The sequence below is a fragment of the Camellia sinensis genome, chromosome 2, assembly GCF_055761805.1.
Source record: "Camellia sinensis isolate YWXY chromosome 2, ASM5576180v1, whole genome shotgun sequence".
Taxonomy (NCBI): Eukaryota; Viridiplantae; Streptophyta; class Magnoliopsida; order Ericales; family Theaceae; genus Camellia; species Camellia sinensis.
The window spans coordinates 230506966-230528469 of NC_138962.1; positions in this window are offsets into that span (position 1 = coordinate 230506966).

Consider the following 21504-nt stretch of genomic DNA (forward strand, 5'->3'; position numbering starts at 1 on the left):
CCCTACAGGAATACATGTAATAGTTTGCAAGTCTGGGTATCAAGCCTGCGGGCATCAGTATTTGGGAATCAGTTTTACCTGAGGGTATCAGTTTACAAGCGGACTTTTGGGTAGAATTTGGTAGAGAGCACGGTCATTCAGCTACGCTCATATTTGTTTTGGAAAAAATGGGCTGAGATGATGCCTATTTTCTCTTTTGCTAGGTAGTCCTGGAATCATAGCTTCAGAAGGTTCCAATATCCCCTGGGTACATTGGACTAGTGCTGATAGACTTTGTCCAGTCAAAGACTCAGTTCAGAGCAGCCAGTGTTTTCCTTCGCTGAGGCAAGGCAGAGAAGGGCCAGTCAAGGCTCACCAGTTCATCTGATTCGTCAGTCACCAGTCACATCATTAGCAGACCGTGATGGCACAGGGTTCGGAAGAATTTGTGGCCGTGATAGCAGCGTTAAATCAGGGAACTACCATGCAGGCTGAGACCAGTATTGAAATGTAGCGCCCATCTGGGACATCTGCCTCACATCCAGCTTTAGGACCCCAGCCGAACTTTGACCCACTTCCGCCAGCTAAAGATTTGCAGGGTCCAAATCCTCGAGAAGGGTTGGCTCAAGCCCGAGTTTTTAGACCTCTGGTGCAGCCTAATGAGAGGCTTTATCCCCTTGATGCTAGTGACCTCGATTCGACTGCAGTGAAAATTGCGAACCTTGAGAAGGAATTCAAAAAGGTATAGGGCCTTAACTCCATTCCCGACATTGAGGATGGGTACACCGAGGCTTCCGTACGGCTCCTAGACAGATTCAAAATGCCACATATTGACCGTTTCGACGGGTCTGGAGATCTTATGGTACATATCTGGCTTTTCTTGGATATCCTGAAGCCAATGGGTTTGACTAAGCCACAAAAACTTTCTCTGTATAGAAGAACCCTGTCGGGTGTGGCAGCCGCTTGGTACGCCAAGTTGGAGAATACAGTGAAGCAAAACTGGGAAGAATTGGCTGAGGCCTTTGTTGATCAGTATTCTTACAATACCCAAGTTGAAATGACCATCCAAGAGCTTGAAGCAACCCGCCAGAACCCAACAGAGCCTTTTGTGGAGTTTGTTGCGAGGTGGAGAGTAAAGGCAGCACAGATGACAGATCGCTGCCCTTCTGAACGGGATCAATTACAGATGATGGTGCAAAACCTCGAGCATGATATGTTGCAAAAGTTGATAGTCGCTCTGCTATTCACTTTCAAAAGTTTGCATGAACTGGGGGTTTAGATCGAAAATGCGTTCAACAGTGGGATCATTCCCAGAACAAGTGAACCGACAAGGAGGGTTTTTACAGGGAGTACCAATGCTGGTAGTAGCGTTATTCCCAAACCCACCGAAATCAATACAGTCGCCACAGCCAACCCTTTTGCCAAACCAAGCCTACAAACAACCGACCTAGCCCGAGCTCAGGGCAGAACTTTCACCCCCCTCTATATGAGCCTGACTAGCGCACTAAAAGTCTTGATGGAAAGAGGGTATCTCAAACCCCTCGATCTTCAACCTCTGCCTGACCCACTCCCAGCTAGACATAACCCCTTAAGTACTGTGTGTACCATCAGTAGCGCAGTCATGGCACCGACCGTTGCTACCGCCTTCGTCACGAGGTCCAAAATCTCATCGACAACCGGACAATAGCTCCACCTTCAGACCCCAATGACCAAACATCTCCTGCCTATCTCAATCTCATCCATATACTGCCATCTACCTATGACCCCAGCATATACATCACCCCGGCCCATCTACCCAAGCCTGAGATGTTCATTCCAGAAAGCATGGACTTATGCATGATGGATGCACCTGGATCCCAATCATCTCAAACCTGTGAACCCACTACTTCTGAGTTGAAGAGAGTGATTGAAGATCTTCAAAGAACTGCGACAGATCTGGCCTCTGGGACATTGGCTCCATCATCGGCCACATCACATGCTAGGAGTTTCACGACAAAAGGCTCCCCAATCTTGGGACAAGTTGTATTGGAAGAAGGCCAATCCCTTGGCGAAGTGGAGGCCAGTGGTAAGAACAAGGTAGGGGCAGGCATTGGTCTCCATGAACACCTTCAATGGGCTGTGGAGGCTTTGAGAGCCTAAGGGCTGAACAAACAGCAAGTGATTGCAGTTGTTGTAAAGATTGTGGAGGATACTTTCGTCACTCAGAATGATAGCAGTTCAAGCCAAGGGGAAAACTGGGAGAAGGGCCGTCATACCAGAAATGATCCTATTAGCTCTAATCCTCCACTCAGAAGAGATCAGCAAACCAGGCCAGCACCTGTCAATCCCTTTGCTGGTGCGTCCAGCAAAAATCTAAAAACTTTGAAGTACCAACCCCGAGGTCAGAGGATCTTCCATGCCCTCTATATGCCTTTGTCCAAAACTCTCCAAATCCTTGTTGGACAAGGCCATCTCAAACCCCTTGAGCCTCGGCCTCTCCCGAATCCTCTTCCGGCTACGCATGATGTTGCCCAATACTGTGCCTTCCATCAACAAACCGGTCATAGCACCGACAATTTCTTTCGTCTTCACCACGAAGTGCAAGATTTGATTAACAACGGGGTCATTGCCGCGCCAAGCTCGGCAAAGTCTATCGACACTGGATCGGTGAACTTAGGGGATAATGCGAACATGTGATCAGGGGATGAACCACCTGCAGGCGGCACTCAGTTTACTCCAGATGTGGCGTATGGCACGCATTGTTTTAAGCATTTGTGAATGTTGATTTTTGTACTTTCTGACTCGGTATTGAGTCAGTTTTGTTATGTCGTTTAGAGTCTATCCCGTTGTGTAGAGTCAGTCTTTTCATACTGAGTCAGTTGGGTCTATCTTGTTGTATCGAGTCAGTCCTGTTTTGTTAGAGTCGGGTGATTCCAGGGATGTTACCTCGGATATCACTATTTTGTTTTATGTTTGTCTTTTCACTTTCTTTTGAGTCTGTTTCTGCCTTGGAGCTAGTAATGCCAATAGATTTGAATGAACAGCAGTGATTTTTACATTCTTGTGTTCGCTTCTGCCTTGTGCCAGTTGTGCCAGAAGTTTGAATGAAACGACAGTACTTTTCACCTGCTTTTCTGTGCTTTGAAAATCATTGCATTGACCTAATTAACTTTTTGAATATTGTGATGAAAACAAAGAGGGAGGAATTTCTCGGGTTTTGCAAAATTTGATCAACTAAAAGAAAGAGAGACGTGCTAAACCCTTAATGAATGAAATCATGCTTGCTAATGTGAGTATTGAGAAGGATCCTGGCTTGATCCAGATTGATCCTACATTGTCTTCAGCACGAGCGATTAGTCGCTTTCTTAAAAGGTTTCAAAAATGTTGTGCGCTGTCCTGCGAAGACCTGTGTGGACGCTCTTGAGATTGTGCAACCTAGAATCGTTCTCAGTCTCAAGACTCGACCCCTTGCTTTCGAACCTTGAACTTAAATTCAGAATATTCAACAGTCAACCACCATGTAAGGCCTGTGTGGCCGAATCAGAAGCGCCCCTCGAACTAGGGGCAACGAAGTCAGATCAAGAAGATCAGATGTCATCAAAAGAAGCTTGCAAAGCTAGATCAGAACCACCCCTCGAACTAGGGGCAAAAGATACCAGATTGCGCTCGAAGAGCCGAAGATGGATCATTCCACAAATCAATGAAGATTGGTAAGAATGCTAAACCCCAGAAGGGAAGAAAGAAGAAGACATTGCTGAAGGACAACCGAGTTCCTATCCACAACACTAAGGGCAAATTCACCCTCCATTGGATAGACTTCTACATCATCAGCGAACAACAGCCATTCTCCTGGATTCAGATGACTTCAAGATCTCAAACCGTTCAACATGGACAAAGTTACACTTTTACCCTTGAGAGGTTTGCTTGGCCAAAAACCCGGAAGGGCGACGCAGGCAAAAGTTAGAGCAAGAAAAAGAAAAAAAAGAACAAAGAAAAAGAAAAGAAAAGAAAAGAAGAAAAAAAATGAAGAAAATGAAAAGAAAAGATGAAAAAGAAAAGAAAAGAACAAAAAGAATTGAAAAGAAGAAAAACAGAGCACGCAAGGTTGAAAACTCGGAAGGGCGGTCTTGGCAAAAGTTAGAGCGCAAAAGGAGAGGTTAATACCCGAGTGTACCTTAACCCTGAACTACGTAAGGCTTGATTCCCATCTTTGGGATACGTAGGCAACTTCATTATGAAATCCAGCCGTAAAACACTTCAAATTGATTGTGCCCATGTAATGGTTTTGATCATCTTCGCCTTCTCTGTATCCGAGAATTTGGTTGTGTTCGTCATTCTGAGGACTGACTACAATGCGCTGCGGTGCCATTCAAACAAGGGGCAACTTTCCGTTGCCATTCAATGCGCCGCGGTGTCGTTCAAACAGGGGGTAACTCTCCGTTGCCATGCAGCTCTCTTCAAGCAAGGGGCAATTTTCCTTCGGATATGAGGTTGTGCATCTCAAGAGTAAGTTCTGTGTTGGTCAAGCAGTGGCCATTTGCAAAACTAGTTTTTGAGGATTCTTACTGAGGTTGATTGATTCTCTCGAAAATTATTCCACTTTTTTTTCCAAAAACTGGACCCTTTCTTGGACCCAAAAAAGGAAAATTTTTAGTGCTCATGACCTAACTTGCATGATTTTCAAAATCAAAAAGTTGAACAAGTGTGTTAATCTAACTCTCATATTGGTCAAATTGTTTTAGTAGAAAAGCAAAAAAGAAGAAACAAAAAATGGTCAAAATGATAAACTAGGGGCACAGTTGAGTTAGGTGTTCTGTCTTTTCCCCATTGTTAACATGCCTGCCAGAAATAGCACTCTACCTGCCAGAAAAGGGCACAACTGAAGCTAACAGCAAAATGTCGAAAGCTCTCTCATCCTCCAAGTAACAAGGTATCAAGCCAAGTGCGAAGCACGAAATGGAATGGACTAAGATATTCCACTTCCTTGTTTGGACACATCTAATCACACCTAAACTCCTGAGCAGAGCATCGTCAACCGGTGTCAGCTGCTGATTTGCTACACACCCAGTTGTAGCGTAACTCCTCTGTGGGAGGAACTCACTAGCTGTGCCCAGAAGAAAAAGAATCTAGCAGAATGCTAGGGGCAGGAGCCCGCAATTTCTTGTTTATCCATAAACCACCAAGGGGAGGGATAAAAAAATGAGAGATTAAAGAATAGAGAGATGTGCACTAAGAGAAAAAGTGAGGAAAAGGGTTTTGTGAGAAAAGCCGAGCCTGAGGGTCGAGTGATGTGAGAATCACAAATAAGAAAGGGTGGGAAAAAACAACAATGATTCATCCCACTAAAAACATCACCACTAATAGCACTAAAGCATTAAAAAAGTAAAAAAAAAAAATACAACTCAAAGACCAAAACATCACATCATTAATGGCGGGACCCACTGCCACCTAATTAGTGGGAGCACCAATTAGTGCTCCCAAGCATTTTTCGGGAAAAAAATACCCAGAGAAACTGGCTCCTCGTGCACCGTGAGGTCTCTTGCCTTTGTAACATAGCTGAGTGTTGTGTTTGTGTGTTTTGTTTGTCTCGATTCTTGTTTTGAGTCGTTTGAGTGCCAATAGATGTGTTTAGGTTGTTTTACCTTGTTTATCCTTTGTTGAGTTGTGTTTAGGTTGTTCTACCTTTGTTTTCCGTTGTTGAGTCGTTTTGGCTGTGGTCAGTTGTAGGCTCAATACCCGGTTGAGAACCCTTTTCTCATTTCAATTTCAAAAATCGTTTTGTGCTCAGAGTGCCGTGTCGTTCTCCACATTTGTGCAAAACAGGATTGGTTCTTTCATAAAGCCGCAGGGTTCAACCCAGGTCGTGTCAGAATAGTAAAACAAGGACCTATCTGAAGCTATTTAGCTTCCGGACTGCAAAGCAAAAGAAAAGAGGGAAAATTTGGAGCATCTTAGCATGTTTCAACTTTAGCAAAACCCGAGGCTGCATTCCAGGTGCATCTTGTCAGGCCTCGCCTTCCTCTGGAGTATGAGTGTATCTCGACCCCAAGTGTAAGCCTGCTTCAAGTCAGAATGGCAGTCCAAGCAGCACCCGAGGGTTTCACATGCAGATGTTATCTCTCGCCAATATGAACAGGGTGTGCCCTTTTTGAGCTGAGTGTGTTGCGAAGTCCTCTAAGAGGCAAATCAAAGGCACCAGAGTACATATTTGATACTCCTCTATTGCATAGAATGTGAACTTTCATATACACTATTGTTGCATACGTGCCGCGCATTGTTATGATTCATGCATAGAATATGCTTGCTTTCAATTCTGCATAGAATATGCTTTGCTTGTCTCATACATAGAATATGCTTTCAATATTGCATAGAATGTGTGTAGACGCGCCCATGGGCCTCATGCTACAGTTCGGACTCGATTTGTGTCACGGTTCTTAATCTGAACCAAAGAGTCCAAATCCGGTAAATCGTTTTGAGAAACAGATTTTTTTGAAAAAGTAGTGCCAAACATGGACTGCTTTGCCAGATACAGAGTCGCCACCTAAATATTTTTTATGGGAGAATTTAGGAAACCCTGACTCGGTGCCGAAGGCCACATGTCCGTCATCACCGGAGTTGTCTCAGCTCGGGAGCTTGGGTACGATCGGGGAAGGTCAGCTATGAGCACCCCCTTTTGCCCGGTCCGAAGACCGGCCTCTACTAACCGTGATATCCGTTTTTGAAAACATTGTGTGTTCTTAAACCAATTGTTAGCCTAGAATTACTATGTTATGCGCGCAGCAAACAAGTATAGACCAAATCGCCCAAATTGGAACAAAACATTTCATGTTTGTTTTGAAAATGGTTTGCTACTCGCAAGTAGGCTAAAATGCAGATTTTGCCACCCTCAAGTGGGCTTTTAGAAAAGATGATTTTGCCACTAGCTAGTGGGCTTAAAACTCACAGTTTTAATGCATTATTCCAATTTAGGTAATTCAACCTTCATCCACAGGAATTCAAGCAGTTATATCACCTAAGCAGCTAGCCTCATGGTAATCATACTGTCATGGCAACACTCACACGCATGCGATATGCTAAAGCATAAAAGCTTACCTAGTACTCCGAGCCAAAACAGAAACTAGTCAGTAATCATATGCATGATCCTAGTTCATGTTAAAAATGGCTAATGCAACACATGCAAAGATGCACTCTAAACAGGCTCGGCTATCCTAAAGATGGCATGTGAAATGCTGCAACTAACAAGTACTCAACTTGGGATTGAAATACAAGTGCAGTTAGCATGATGTGCCGAGCCCGGTGCATGTAAGACAAATGTATGGATGCACGCATGCTATCATACTGTTATGCTAATTTAAATATGCCCTAGTCTACCATCATAAGCGGGTAAATAAAATGAAGAAAGAAGTGGGGGTTGGAAGACATGCACACACGCACCCACACTTATTACAAGTTTGCCCTCCCTCGGAGGGACCAAAAGAATAATACAGTCCGAATAATAAATCGACTATCCTAGCTAATTAATTATTACAGACCCTTAATTAATTAACAAAATAAATGCAACAAGAAGGTGGCCGCAGCCCTGCCTTGGGATGCGTGAGTGATGCATACTCGGATCCGTCTCGCCCGGAAAGCCCGTACCATAACACTGCCACCTCTGTTTATACTGCCCTGTCTCTCTGAAAATTGCCAAAACTCCAGGACAGGTTCCTTGCATGCTGCAGAGCACCACCGGCTAGGGAAAATTCCCACCGGCAGTTCACAACTTCCATCGGCTATTTATTGGGTCACCGGCATTTCAAAAAGTGCCGGTCGGCACTAAATTATGCCGGTCAGCAGAAGCTCCCTGCAGAAGACAATTTTGACAGCAACAGAGAATAGACAGCATATGGCATAGGATTTCAGGCACATGTATGCATGGACACACTCCCTATCATGTAATGGACACAAGGGAACATGGCCCTCGACCCTCGGGCCACCAATCACGCATTTCGATGCATGATGGCCAAAGAGTCAAGTATGCATTTCAATGTCAAATGCAATGCACACAAAACATACAAGGGACCCAACCTCAATCATGGTTGGTCAAGAGGCGAGGCAATGCACAACAATGCACATGCGACCTAAGCATGCAAGCAAACATACAAACATGCAATATAACTACATGGCACACACAATGCTAACAACATAACATGCACAACGTATTGAAACATGGCATACACAATGCAAGATGGACTTACACCAATGTGAGTGGACCTCAGCCGCATCCACATCAGTGGCCATAAGATGAAAATGAAGTGCCTCGAAATGCGTGCACACGGGCACGCAAACCGAGGCAATAGCATATGCAATGCAATGGCTAAAATGGCATATAGAATGCAACATGGACTTATACTAACATGAGAGAGCCTCAGCCACACTCACATAAGAGGCCGATGGATGAAAATGAAGTGCCTCGAAATGCGTGCACACGGGCACGCAAACCGAGGCAGTGGCATATGCAATGCAATGGCATGGAAAATGATATGCAAACATGCCAATGGGATTTCAGCACTGAAATGTAGGGGAAAACAGCCCCGAAATGAGGCGAAAACACACCCGATGCATGGAATAGTCCCGAAACATGGACTTTTGGCACCCGAAATGGCTTACAGCTATACAAAGCATGCACAATATGGACATGGAGCATGAAGACAGAAGCAAGACAGCTCTGAGACAAGCATTTTTACAGTTTATGACATGGCCAAACAGCAAGCAAAGATAGGGCTAAAATGGCATACAAAAACGGCCCTAAACATGAGATTATGAAGCAACTCACAGCTGCTGACCCCAAACATGTTAGGGCCCTTCAACAACATTGAAGAGGGGCCACAAATAAGCCACTTTACAGAACTGTAAAAACCCTAAAAACAAACATAGATATGGCTAAGCTCTTATGCAAGAAAAAGGGCCAAAAGGTGGCCAAAGAGGCAAGTGGTATGTGCACAGCCCAAACTGAAATATTCCCTTCTACAACATTGAAGAGGGACCAAAAATAAGCATATTTACAGAACTGTAAAAAGGCCAAAAACAGAAGCATGATAGGCTGCCAAAGCATGCAAAAATGGGGACCAACGAGAGGATATAAAGGCAAGTATAACATGGAGGTCCCAAACAGTGTTGAGCCCTTCTTCAATGTTGAAGAGGGGCTCAAAATAAGCCTATTTTCAGTTTACATCAGGCTCTAAAACAGATCACACGCAAGCCAAAAATTCTATGCAAGATTATGGCATTCGAGGAGGATATTGAAGCAAGTGCAAGCTACTGTCCTCAAACAGCAAGAGGTCCTCAATCAAACATGAAGAGGACCTCAAAATATGATGATTTACAGTTTGGGTCGGAGCCCAAAAATGCAAGCAACTATGGCTTAGATATGAAGCAAGAAAAGACTAGAAAAGGGAAGAGGAGGACTCACCCTTGAAGACCAGCAAACCAGCACCTCTTGGACCAAATTTAGGTGCTCCTAAGCTCTGGAGAACAGCCTCAAGCTGCTGGAATGGAGTAAGGATGCCTTGTGCTATGAGTTGATGAAGAAATGGCCCAAGAACAAGGGTGTTTGATGGTTGAATGGGAGAGATATAGTAAGAGATGAAGGGATATATGTATGTATATATCAGATATATCTATATATCTCTGGTTTTTTGTTCCAAAAATCCAACCGCAACAATGGAGGAGGAGAGGCCCCTTATATAGGCAAGGCTAAGCTTCTAAGACAAGCTACAAAGGGTCAAAGGGGTTTGAGGGGAGGTCAAGGCTTATTGGAGAAGCTTGGACAGCTGGTAGGCTTCTTGAGGAAGCCAAGATAAGGGGTCAAGGCTTCCTCAAGAAGCCTTGAGCAAAGGGTGCAAAAGAGGGGTCCAAAGGTGGTCAAGGGTTCAAAATAGCAACATATATGCACGGGGGAGTGTGCTGGTGCATTCCAACTGGCACAGCTGGGATGCACCAGGCTTGGAGAGTGCAAATGGTGCAAACCGGCCAGAAAATTTGGTCGTCGGCCAAAATAAAGTGCCGGTCAGCATAATATTTTTCCGGTCGGAAAAATAGATTGCCGATAGATGATTCCAATGTCAAAAAATGGCCGTTGGGTATGAATATTGAAGCCCCAGAAGTTAGCTTTCCAATGGCGCAAACCTTGTGTCAAAATTCCTACTATGCAAAAAGTTATGCCCTTTTTCGTGAAGCCACGCAGATTCGATCCAACCGGGATGATGCCCGACTTCAACTGATCATATCTCCCCCACCCGGACTTGGCTCTAGGAGATTCTTGAGTGCAAAATGAAGCCCCGGAAGTAAGCTTTCCGATGGTGGTGGCCCCATAGCTAAAATCCAAGTGTACAGACAGATAAGCCCGATTCAGCGTGGGCTGCTCGACTCGCTTCTACCCGGATTCATGCCAAACTTCTCCCAAACTAGTTTTCTCCTCTCCTTTCCTCTTTTCTTCAACTCCAAAACCCTAAACAAAGTGTTTTGAAAGATTTGCCTCTCTTCTAGCTGAAGAAACTGATTCTTTGCCCTGCACATCTCTCAACACCGAGCAAACCATCAGTAGTGCCCAAGTCTTAAGGGCGGTCAAAAATGGGGTGTCTACAATGTGCTTTCATACTTGCACAGAAAATGCTTGTATCTTTTGCGTAGAAAATTCCCCCATACTTGCATAGAAGATGCATTTTATCGCACTGTCTTGTGCATCTTGTGGTTGTATCTCACTCACACTGTTTTGTGCATTTCATATCACTCGCGCTGTTTAGCATATCGCACTGTTTAGTGCATTTCAAATCACTCGTGCTGTTTAGCGTATCACACTGTTTAGTGCATTTCAAATCATTCGCGCTATTTTACGCATCGCACTGTTTTGTGCAGTTTATCATTCGTGCTATTTTGCGCACCTCAATCGCACTGTTTTGTGCAGTTTACATTCGCGCTATTTTACGCATCACACTGTTTTCTGCAATTTATCATTCATGCTATTTTGCGCACCTCAATCGCACTGTTTTGTGCAGTTTACATTCGCGCTATTTTGCGCATCGCACTGTTTTGTGCAATTTATCATTCGCGCTATTTTGCGCACCTCAATCGCACTGTCTTGTGCTTTGCATATCACATCGCGCTATCTTGTGCACCTTACCTGCACTTGTTAGTGCATTGTATCGCGCTATCTTGCACACCTTATCTGTATCACACTGATTTTGTGCATTCACCCTGCTTGTACTGTTTTGTACACCTTTAGCATCGCACCATTTTGTGCATCTGTTTAGCACTGTTTTGTGCATTCGCTCTGCATCGCACTGTCTTGTGCACATTGTATTTTTTGTATCATTCGCACTGTCTTGTGCACTTTCTAGTTTAGGAGACATTAAATCTTCTGGTCTAGGAGACCTTAAATCCTCTAATGGTGCAATTCCTTTGGTGTTTGTCGTGTCCAAACGACTTCTGGTGGTCTGGTATAGCCACCTGCCTGTGTTTGCAGTGAGTTCTTAGGAGACCAACTGAGATGGTGGAAACTAGAGTTCAAATGGCTCATGCCTAGAACGCAAAGGTTCGGGATTTCCGAGACTAAAGTCTGGTTTAAATACCCAGGGGTATATCCTCGGCTTGAAATCTGTATGGCAGCCCCATAGATTGAGATAGTGTAGACACCCCATTTTTGACCGACCTTAACACTCAGACGTCACCGATTGAGCGCTTGGTGATGTTGCATATTGTGCTCGTTCGGAAGTCGCGGAGTCTTACCTACGAGCCTTGCCTTCGAACTTTCGGACTCTTTCACGCCTTACTTCAGTTTGCGAACCAGGCTCGATTTTCTCTGTTTCTCTTCCCGAGGGGAGGGAGAGGTCCCGCAGATCATCTCTCAGTGGCCGTAGGCTACGTTTCATGGTCGTAGGCCATTTTTGCCCGTTTGGAGTCCGGTTCCTGGTTTTTCGGAATCGTTGGCCGTGTGCCTCGGTTCAGGACCGCTTAACCATCTCCGTTTGCTCCGGTTTTTGGCATACTTCTTATTTACTCCCTTTTGAGGGATACTGCGGTCCGAGAGACCAAATTCGTGGTCGGACACCACTTACGGTGCCTAACAGCCCACTTTCGGGGCCCCGAACTGTGCGTTTCGGCCCCCGAACCCTCATTTTGCATCGGTTTTGGTTCGTTTTTGGCAGGGACCTCTGTTTCATTGGTAAGAAGGCCGTAGAAGGGTGGGAGGCCAGCAATTGTTCAAACAACCAGTTTTATTCTTCCATCGCCCTCCGTCGCCCGTTTTTCCTCACTTCAAAGCCAATGTTGACCACCCTTGGGCCATTTTCTTGAACCCTAAACCCCATATTTGTGATGTACACATCTGGGAGGCCACCAATATTTGGTGGCCGGCCAGTAATTGTTGTTGAACCTTTTGAACCCCTTTGAAAAGTGGGTTGTTGTCTCTCCTGGTTCACTATTTCTAGTGTTTAACCACAGGGTTGTGTTGTGCACACATCAGAGGCTCTCTTTTTGGGGTGGCCGGCCACCAATGCATCTTGACCCTTTTGACCCCTAGCCAACTGGCCATGGGAGGTAGCCGGCCGACCACCTAAACCCTAGATAGCTGGCCAGTCATGATCCTTGCACCCTGTTCCTTACAGCTGTATATTCTGTTTCCCTCCAGATTGTATATCCGGGGGTGTGCATTTTTGGAGGGAAACTTGGATTGTTTTCCCTCCATTTTTCCCCCATTTTTCCCCCTCTTTTGTCTATATAACAGCAGCCCCAGCTCTGTTATTAGGGTTACAAAAATTCCCCCGTAGCTCCCTTGTTGTATCTCTCTCTCTCTCTATACTTCCAAGCACTAAACCTCTCAAGTCCTACACTCATTTCTTCATCAACCCATAGCCCCACCCTTCCATCCACCATTCCATCAGCTTGAGGTTGTTCTCCAGAGCCTAGGAGTGCTGCATCTTGGTCCAAAAGGCTGCTAAAGTTTGGTCTTCAAGGGTGAGCACCCTTTTCTCTCTTTTTTAGCTTGTTTTTGTATCCTTTCTAAGTCATACTTGCTTGCTATTTTTGGCTCTGACCCTAACTGGAACTAGGCTTATTTTGAGTTTTTTTTCATGTTTGTTTAAGGGTATTTACCTGTTTGAGGTCTCCTTGTTGCACTTGCTTCATTATCTCCCTTGTATGCCATCTTCTTGTGTAGTATTTTTGGCCTATGTATAAACTGTTTTGACCTCTATCATGAACTGAAAAGTGGCTTATTTTGAGCCCTTCTTAAATATTGTTGAAGGGCTCATTGCTTTTTGAGGCTTTCATTTATCACTTGCCTTTATATCTCTCTTTTGGCCATATTTTTGCATGATTTGTTAGCCTCTTTTGCTTCTGTTTTTGGGATCTGGTCCGAACTATAAATGACCTTATTTTGACCCCCTATTCATGTTTCATTAAGGGTATTTTATTGTTTGAGGCATCCTTTTTATACTTTGTGTTATAACTCTATTTTTGGCCTTATTTTGCATAGCATTTTGAGCATTCTTGTACACTGTTTTGGGTCTGGCCACCAACTGGAAAATATCATGTTTTTGGCCCCTCTTCAACTTTGTTGAAGGGCCCTCTCGGGTTTGAGGCCAGCAGCCATGACTTGCTTCTTTATCTCACATTTAGGGCCATTTTTGCATGCTAGTTTAGTCCCATTTTCATTCGCCGTTTGACCTTGCTTAGAACTGTAAATGTACTTATTTTTGGGCTTTCTTGACTCTGTCTTTACATTCCATGTTCAAATAGTGCATGTTTTGTATAGCTATAGGCCAATGCATAGGCCTAGTTTTGTATTTCGGTTTCATTTCATGCATCGGGAGCCATGTTTCCACGATTTGGGACTGTTTTGGGGCATATTTTAGTGCTGAAATTTGCATGCTTGTATGCCATGTTCCATGCCTTGCCATGCTTTGGTAGAGTGGCATTCGTGCCTTAGGTTCGGTCCTCGGTTTGCATGCACGTGTGCACGCATCTCGAGTTGTCTCATTTTCATCTCATGGCTACTTATGTGAGTGTGGTTGAGGTCCACTTGTGTTGGTGTAAGTCCATTGTGCATTGTGTATGCCATTTCATTTCATAGCATTGCGTATGCTAGGTTGTATGTTAGCGCATTGTGTATGCCATGTTATCTCGTGCATCGTGTATGCCATCTCATAGCATTGTGCATGCTAGGTTGTATATTAGTTGCATTCATGCATGTCATGCATATTGCATTGTGCTTGGGATAGGAGTTAGCCTGAGCACGGGAAACGAGGTACGTTTCATACTCCGAGTGACGGAACGTGTCTCAATTCCCAGTCACCGACACTCCGGATTATCCATGATGGAGTTTAGGTTTTGTTGTGTTTACATGTGCATTCATTTCATATTGAGTCGTGCAATTCGACTCCTCGGCCATCATGCATCGATATGCGTGATTGGTGGCACGGGGATCGAGGCATGCATACATTTGTGAAAACACATTGCCATGCCCTTTCTTGCTCTCTGTTACAGCAAATCAAGAATCAGCAGTCTTCCGGTGCTTGGCGCGCTTTCCAAGAATAAATTGCAAAACAGAGGCTAATTGGGGCATCCCAGTGGATTTCCGCGCAAGACAGCCCAAACATACATCATTCATCAAAGTCAAGGTAGTCCCTGGCTTGCATGCCAGTTTATAGCTTTCTTAGATTAATTTGTAAATTAATTAGGATTTTTGTATTTATTCGGGACTGTATTATTCATTCATTTAGGACTATATATTATTTATTCGGACCCTCTGCACGAGGGCAGTGTTGTAATAAGTGTGCGTGTGTGTGATGTATGTCTTCCAACACCACGTCTTTCTCCTTTTTATTTACCCGCTTATGATGGTTAGATTAGGGCATATTTCAATTAGCATACAGTATGACAGCATGTTTGCATCATTCATCTATTTTGCATGCACCGGGCTCGGCGCATCATACTAACTGCATTTGTATTTCAATTTCAAAGTTAAATACTTGTTAGCTGTTGCATCTCATATGCCATGTTTAGAATAGCCGAGTCTGCTATAGTTACATTTTGCATGTGTTGCATTAGGCATTTCTGCATAATTAGGATCATGCATGGATTTCTAATTAGCTTTTGTTTTGGCTTGGAGTACTCGGTAAGTTTTATGCTTTAGCATCCTTGCATGCGTATGAGTGACTGCCATGAATAGCATGCTTACCATGAGGCTATATGCTTATGTGATATAACTGCCTGAATGCCTGTTGGTGAAGGTTGGGTTATTTAGATTGGAACAAATCATCAACTGTGAGTTTTAAGCCCACTAGATAGTGGCAAAACATCTTTTCTTAATCCCACCTGAGGGTGGCAAATCCACGTCTTAGCCTACTTGCGAGTAGCACCATCAAACCATTTTCAAACAAACAAACATGAAATGTTTTGTTCCAATTCAGGCGATCCAATCTATACTTGTATGCTGTGCGCATCACGTAGTAACCTAGGCTAATAACCGGAATAAGAACGCATAATGTTTTCAAAAATAGATATCATGGTTAGTAGAGGCCGATCTTTGATCGGGCGAGCGGGGGTACTCATGAAGTGACCTTCCCCAATCGTACCCAAGTTCCCGAGCCGAGGCAACTTTGGTGATGACGGACACGTGGCCTTAGGCAAACGAGTCAGGGTTTTCTAAATTTCCCCAAAATAAAATATTTAGGTGGCGACTCTGTATCTGGCAAAGCAGTCCATGTTTGGCACTTCTTTCAAAATCTGTTTTCTCAAAACGATTTGCCGGATTTGGACTCTTTGTTTCAGATTAAGAACCGTGACGATTTGAGAGTTCGAGCTGTAGTGACCCCAAATGAACAGAATGGGACTCACCCTCCCGGGGCGTTTGGGGACGTCTACAGTTTCTGGCGACTCTGCTGGGGATTTAGAGAACTTGACTCGAACTCATGATAGCTTGTTTTGATTACACTTATGTGTTTTTTTGCATTGCATTTGCATTGGTGCGCCTAGGACACCGTGTTTGCCATCTACTATTCCTAAACGGTTTGCCGGAGGCTTGTCTTGTCAAGGCATGACCATAAGGCTGACCGGTTGTGGGCTCTGCCAGTATGGGAACACAAACCCTGGTTTTACCGGGGCACCCTTTTTTGACCATTCGACCTAGTGCATATTCGGATCCATAGTGACCATTCCAAACTAGGACAGGTTGCTTACCCGTTTATAGGTTATTTGAAACCGCTGCGTGCGTAGTGAAACCCTGGCTCCTGACAAAGTAGGACAGGGAAACCCTACCCCAACATAGGGGTGTTTTGGCTCTCACTTACTTGTTATGTGCTTTGGGGTGCGTCTCCATACGAATGCATGTATCAGTTTACAGGGTTTGGGCATCTGGCCTGCGGTCATCAGTTCAGTATTGTGGGTATCAGGCCTGCGGGCATCAGTCAGTGTTTAAGAATCAGTTATCTGCGGGTATCAGAGATTCAGTTTTGGGGACAGTGATTCGGGGATAATGATAAGTGTTTGAGGACAGTGTGTATTCAGCTTATCGACCGTGTGTTGTTATGCCTTGCTGCGTGTTGTGCATTTATTTTGAGCTGTTATGCTGTCCATTTAACTGTTTATTTATTTCCTTATTGCTTTATTTATCTTTTTGCTAGGACAGTTTTAGCACAATTGCTTCAAACCCAGCAGATACCCCCCAAGCACTTTGGACAAGAGGTCGTCGGCTCAATCGATCTGAGGATCTGGTTGACGGATAGCCAGTGTTTCATTCTCTACCCCCGATTATCAGGCAGAGACCGAGGAAGCGCAGTGTATCCGGGCAGAGATCACCAGAACAGTGGACTACCCCGTCAGTGGACAGTCAGATTGAGATCCCAATCGCTGCTATAGAAATAGACCTGCCAATAGTTCAGACAAGCCAGGGCAGTATGGCAACACCGACAGGAGTCGAGGAGATGATGCGTCAGATGCAAGAAACCATGAGAGCCATGCAGCAGGACGCCATTCACCGGGATGAGTTTGCCAAACAACAGGCCGAGATCATGGCTCAGCAGGCCGAGTTAATCACTAGACTACAACAGCAAAATGCAGCATCGGCCTCACATCAAGTTCCTTCTCCACCAGGGGTCCCGTTACCCGAGCAAGCACCTACTGTCCAGAATGCTCTACCAAACACCCAGAACACCTTACCCAATATCCAGAACATCCTAGAGGACACGGACCTTCCAACGGGGCCAGCTCCGCCCCCGCTTCCGCCTCAACTATCCAAAACCCATACACCCAACCACCCGGACTCTCCCTTCGAGTTCGAAATAGACCATACAGCTCTGAAACTGAGCAAGCTTGAGAAGCTCTTTAAGAAATCACAAGGAGTAAAGGCCATTCCGGATATCGAGGACGGATATACCGATGTGGCCGTAACGTTGCCAGATAGGTTCAAGATGCCGCAGATCGATCGTTTTGACGGATCCGGAGATCCCATGGTCCACCTCCGGTTATTCTCAGATATATTGCGGCCAATGGGCCTAACCTGACCACAAAAGCTTTCGCTGTTCGGTCGAACCCTATCGGGTGTAGCCGCTATCTGGTACGCGAAGCTCGAAGACGAAGTAAAGAGGAATTGGGATGAGATGGCCGAGGCCTTTGTCGCACAGTACTCGTACAATACCCAGATCGAGATTACGACTCGTGATCTCGAAACGACGAGGCAAGAACCCAAAGAGAGCTTCTCAGAATTTGTGACCAGATGGCGGGCTAAGGCTTCGATGATGACCTTGAGGCCCACTGATATGGATCAAATCAGGATGATTGTGCGCAATCTCCAACCAAAATTTATGCAGAAAATGATTGTACTCCCCTTTCCCACCTTCTCGGATCTACATGAGATGGGGGTACAAATCGAGGATGCGATGAAGCAAGGTCTGATTGACCAGGACAGGGAGCAGCCCTGGAGAACATTTAACCGCAACAATAACGCAGGCCTGAGTGGCGCTGATGGTTACCACCATTCTCCCTCCCCTTCCAAGGCCCATGGCGGCCACACCCTTCTCCGGTGCATCCAGAAGCAATACTCAAACCAATAAATACCAGCCCAGAGGCCAAAGAACCTTCACCCCACTATACATGCCTTTGTCTAAGGCTCTGGGGGTCTTGATCAGAAAGGGGCATCTAAAACGCCTAGAGCCGAGGCCATTGCCAAATCCACTCCTTCCCTCTCACAACCCAACCAAGTACTGTGCATACCACCAGCAGCACAGTCACGATACTGACCAATGTTTCAGGCTGCGTCACGAGATTCAAGACCTCGTTGACAAAAATATAATTCTACCTCCAGAGAAACCCAACGTCACAACCAATCCTCTCCCACCACATAACCAAGCTCCACCTCCCAAAAGAGTCAACCTTATCCAGACTGGGGTCGTGTCTTACGATCCTAGCATCTATATTACTCCTACCCATCTACCCAAGATGGAGGTGCTCTTTCCCGACTGCACTGACCTTTTGTGCATGTTGGACATCTCTACAATCCAACCTGAACCAGCGGTGGTGACTGTGGAAGATAGCGCAGCAGGGGTTACAGAGGGGGATAGAATGGTCGAGGCAGGGTTTGAACAGTCTGGAAATTTTGCTGGGGAAGCGTACGACCCAAGTGATTACATCCTATCGGTGGGCCAATCTGAGCTAAGTGTAGGGCTGCCAGAAGAAGCAGAATTATGTACGATTCAGGGGGACAGATTTGAACAAGGAATGGACAATCTGACGGTTGTAGAAGAGGGCCTTGCCAACCTCCAGTTTTTCAGTGACCAAGAATCAGGGGATGCGGCAGTTAACTGGTTTGAATATGAGGAGTCAGCAGAAGCTACCGGATGGTTAGATGATCAACCGAACAATGTAGAATTTCAACCAGAACAAGGCCAAGTAGGGGCGAGAATACCAGTGATGGCCGGAAGGGCCGAGAGTCATAGTGCATTGCCAGAGAGCGCCGGTACAAAGAATTTCGCTCAGGGTAGAAGCATTGTGAATGCAGGGAAAGTTGAACAACAAACTGCACTGACGCAGGTAGAACAATAGGGTTCTAAGAGAACCGGGAAATCCAAAATCCATGAGGGGATCGAAAGTGCCGCACGCACAAGAAAAGAGGATGCTGTGAGCATGCAGGCTGAAAGTGCTGTGAGTACAAACATGTCCAAGCCGGACAGGTGCCTTTTGGATGCTAACAGAATGTGGTGGGAAGATGATGACTTATGTCTTGCCCACACAGACGAAGACTGGGGAAGCAATCAACCAGATGACACCTGGTACCTCGATGAGGTTGACCACATGACAAGAAGCGGGCGGTACTTCAAGCCCCCGCACCTAGACCAACCCGAGGCATCTGGGAAGGATAAAGAAACTGAGAAACAGAAGGAGAAGCAGATCGAAGAGGAAGCTGTACTAAAACAGCTGAAGAAGATACAAGCAGACATCCCCATCTGGGGACTGCTTATGGCGTCGCGAGTACATAGACAAGCTGTCTTATCTGCTATGGACAAGTCCAAACTCTCTATAGATACTACACCGGAACAGCTGGTTGGGCTGGTTTTTCCGGGAGGAGGTTCCCCGGCATTAACCTTTTCAGACAAAGAACTACCGCCTGAGGGCACAAATCACAACAAACCCCTCTACATTTCCGTGGAATGTAGAGACAAGTGGATACCGGTGGTACTTGTTGATATCGGGTCCGCCATCAATGTCTGCCCAGCCAGAACAGCATATGCAATCGGGTTGAAGCCCGTGGACTTCGCGCCAACTACTCAGGTGATCAGAGCATATGATAATACTAGCAGGGAGGTGATGGGGACTGTCAAAATTCAGACTCAGGTTGGTCCAGGACAACACAACATTGAATTTCATGTCTTGGACGTTCCTGCAACCTTTAACCTATTTTTGGGGCGACCGTGGTTGCACCAGGTAAAGGCAGTCTCTTCCACTTTACATCAGATGTTGAAATACCCTCATGGGAAGGGGGTGGCTATCGTCTTCGGGAATTCATCAATCCATCCGCTGCCGGAAATGTCTACACCAGTCTTGGAAATCGAGCATGGCACTGAGAATGTGTTCTTATCAGGGTTCACTTTGGCTGAGGCTCGAGTGGTGCAGAATATTATGGTCGTGAATGAGGGGGTGTACGTCAGTGCTCAATCCGTCTACCTCATGAACAAGTTACAACACGTCCCCGGAATGGGATTGGGAAGGAGTGGCCGGAAGGGCGTCGCAGCATTGGCCGAAGTGCCACACAACCCTCATACCTTTGGTTTGGGTTATCTACGCACCATAGAGGACTGGGTGAGGAAGGGTAAAGAGATAGCTGGGAGAGGCAAAGCAAAGAAGGCGGGGAAGCCTTTTGAGTAGATGCATAGGCCCATTCAGGGTACCCTAAACGGACGCTTCGTCCGGGAGGGGAAGGATTTTCCGTTTTGCGGCTTCCCAGAGCCATGGCTAAACGCGGAGAGGAAGCGCGTGCCTGGTTTCGAGATCTTCTTCGATCTGCAACTACCGGCAAACAGACCCATCAGCTGAGGTTGGGCAGTGTCAGGCAGTGGATTCCGAGAGCACCGAACTTGAGATGGGGGTAGCTGTAGATGTCCCCCCGAACGCCCCGGGAGGGTGAGTCCCGTTCTGTTCATTTGTGGGGTTTACTATAGTTCGGACTCGATTTGTCACGGTTCTTAATCTGAACCAAAGAGTCTAAATCCGGTAAATCGTTTTGAGAAACAGATTTTTGAAAAAGAAGTGCCAAACATGGACTGCTTTGCCAGATACAGAGTCGCCACCTAAATATTTTTTATGGGGGAATTTAGGAAACCTTGACTCAGTGCCGAAGGCCACATGTCCATCATCACCGGAGTTGTCTCAGCTCGGGAGCTAGGGTACGATTGGGGAAGGTCAGCTATGAGCACCCCTTCTCGCCCGATCTGAAGATCGGCCTCTACTAACCGTGATATTCGTTTTTGAAAACGTTATGTGTTCTTATTCCAATTATTTAGCCTAGCGTTACTATGTTATGCGCACAGCAAACAAGTATAGACTAGATTGTCTAATTTGGAAATAAGCATTGCATATCCGTTTGTTTTGCAAAGCGCTTTGGAATTTGCTACTCGCAAGTAGGCTAAAATACGGATTTCAACGAGTTTTTCCAACTCAAACAATCCAACCTTCACCCACAGGCATTCAAACAGTTATGTCATATAAGCACTTAGCCACATGGCAAACATACTGTCATGGCAACATTCACCCGCATGCGAGATGCTAAAACATAAATACTTACATCGTACTCCGTGCCAAAACAGGAACATGTTAGCAATCAATGCATGATCCAAGTCCATGTTAAGTGCCTAATGCATCGCATACAAAATGTCACTAGAGTAGGCTCGGCTATTCTATGAATGACATGTGAAAATGCACAACCAACATGTATTCAATTTGGAATTTGAAATACAGATGTAGTTAGAATGATGCGCCGAGCCCGGTGCATGCAAAGCAAATGTATGAATGCACGCA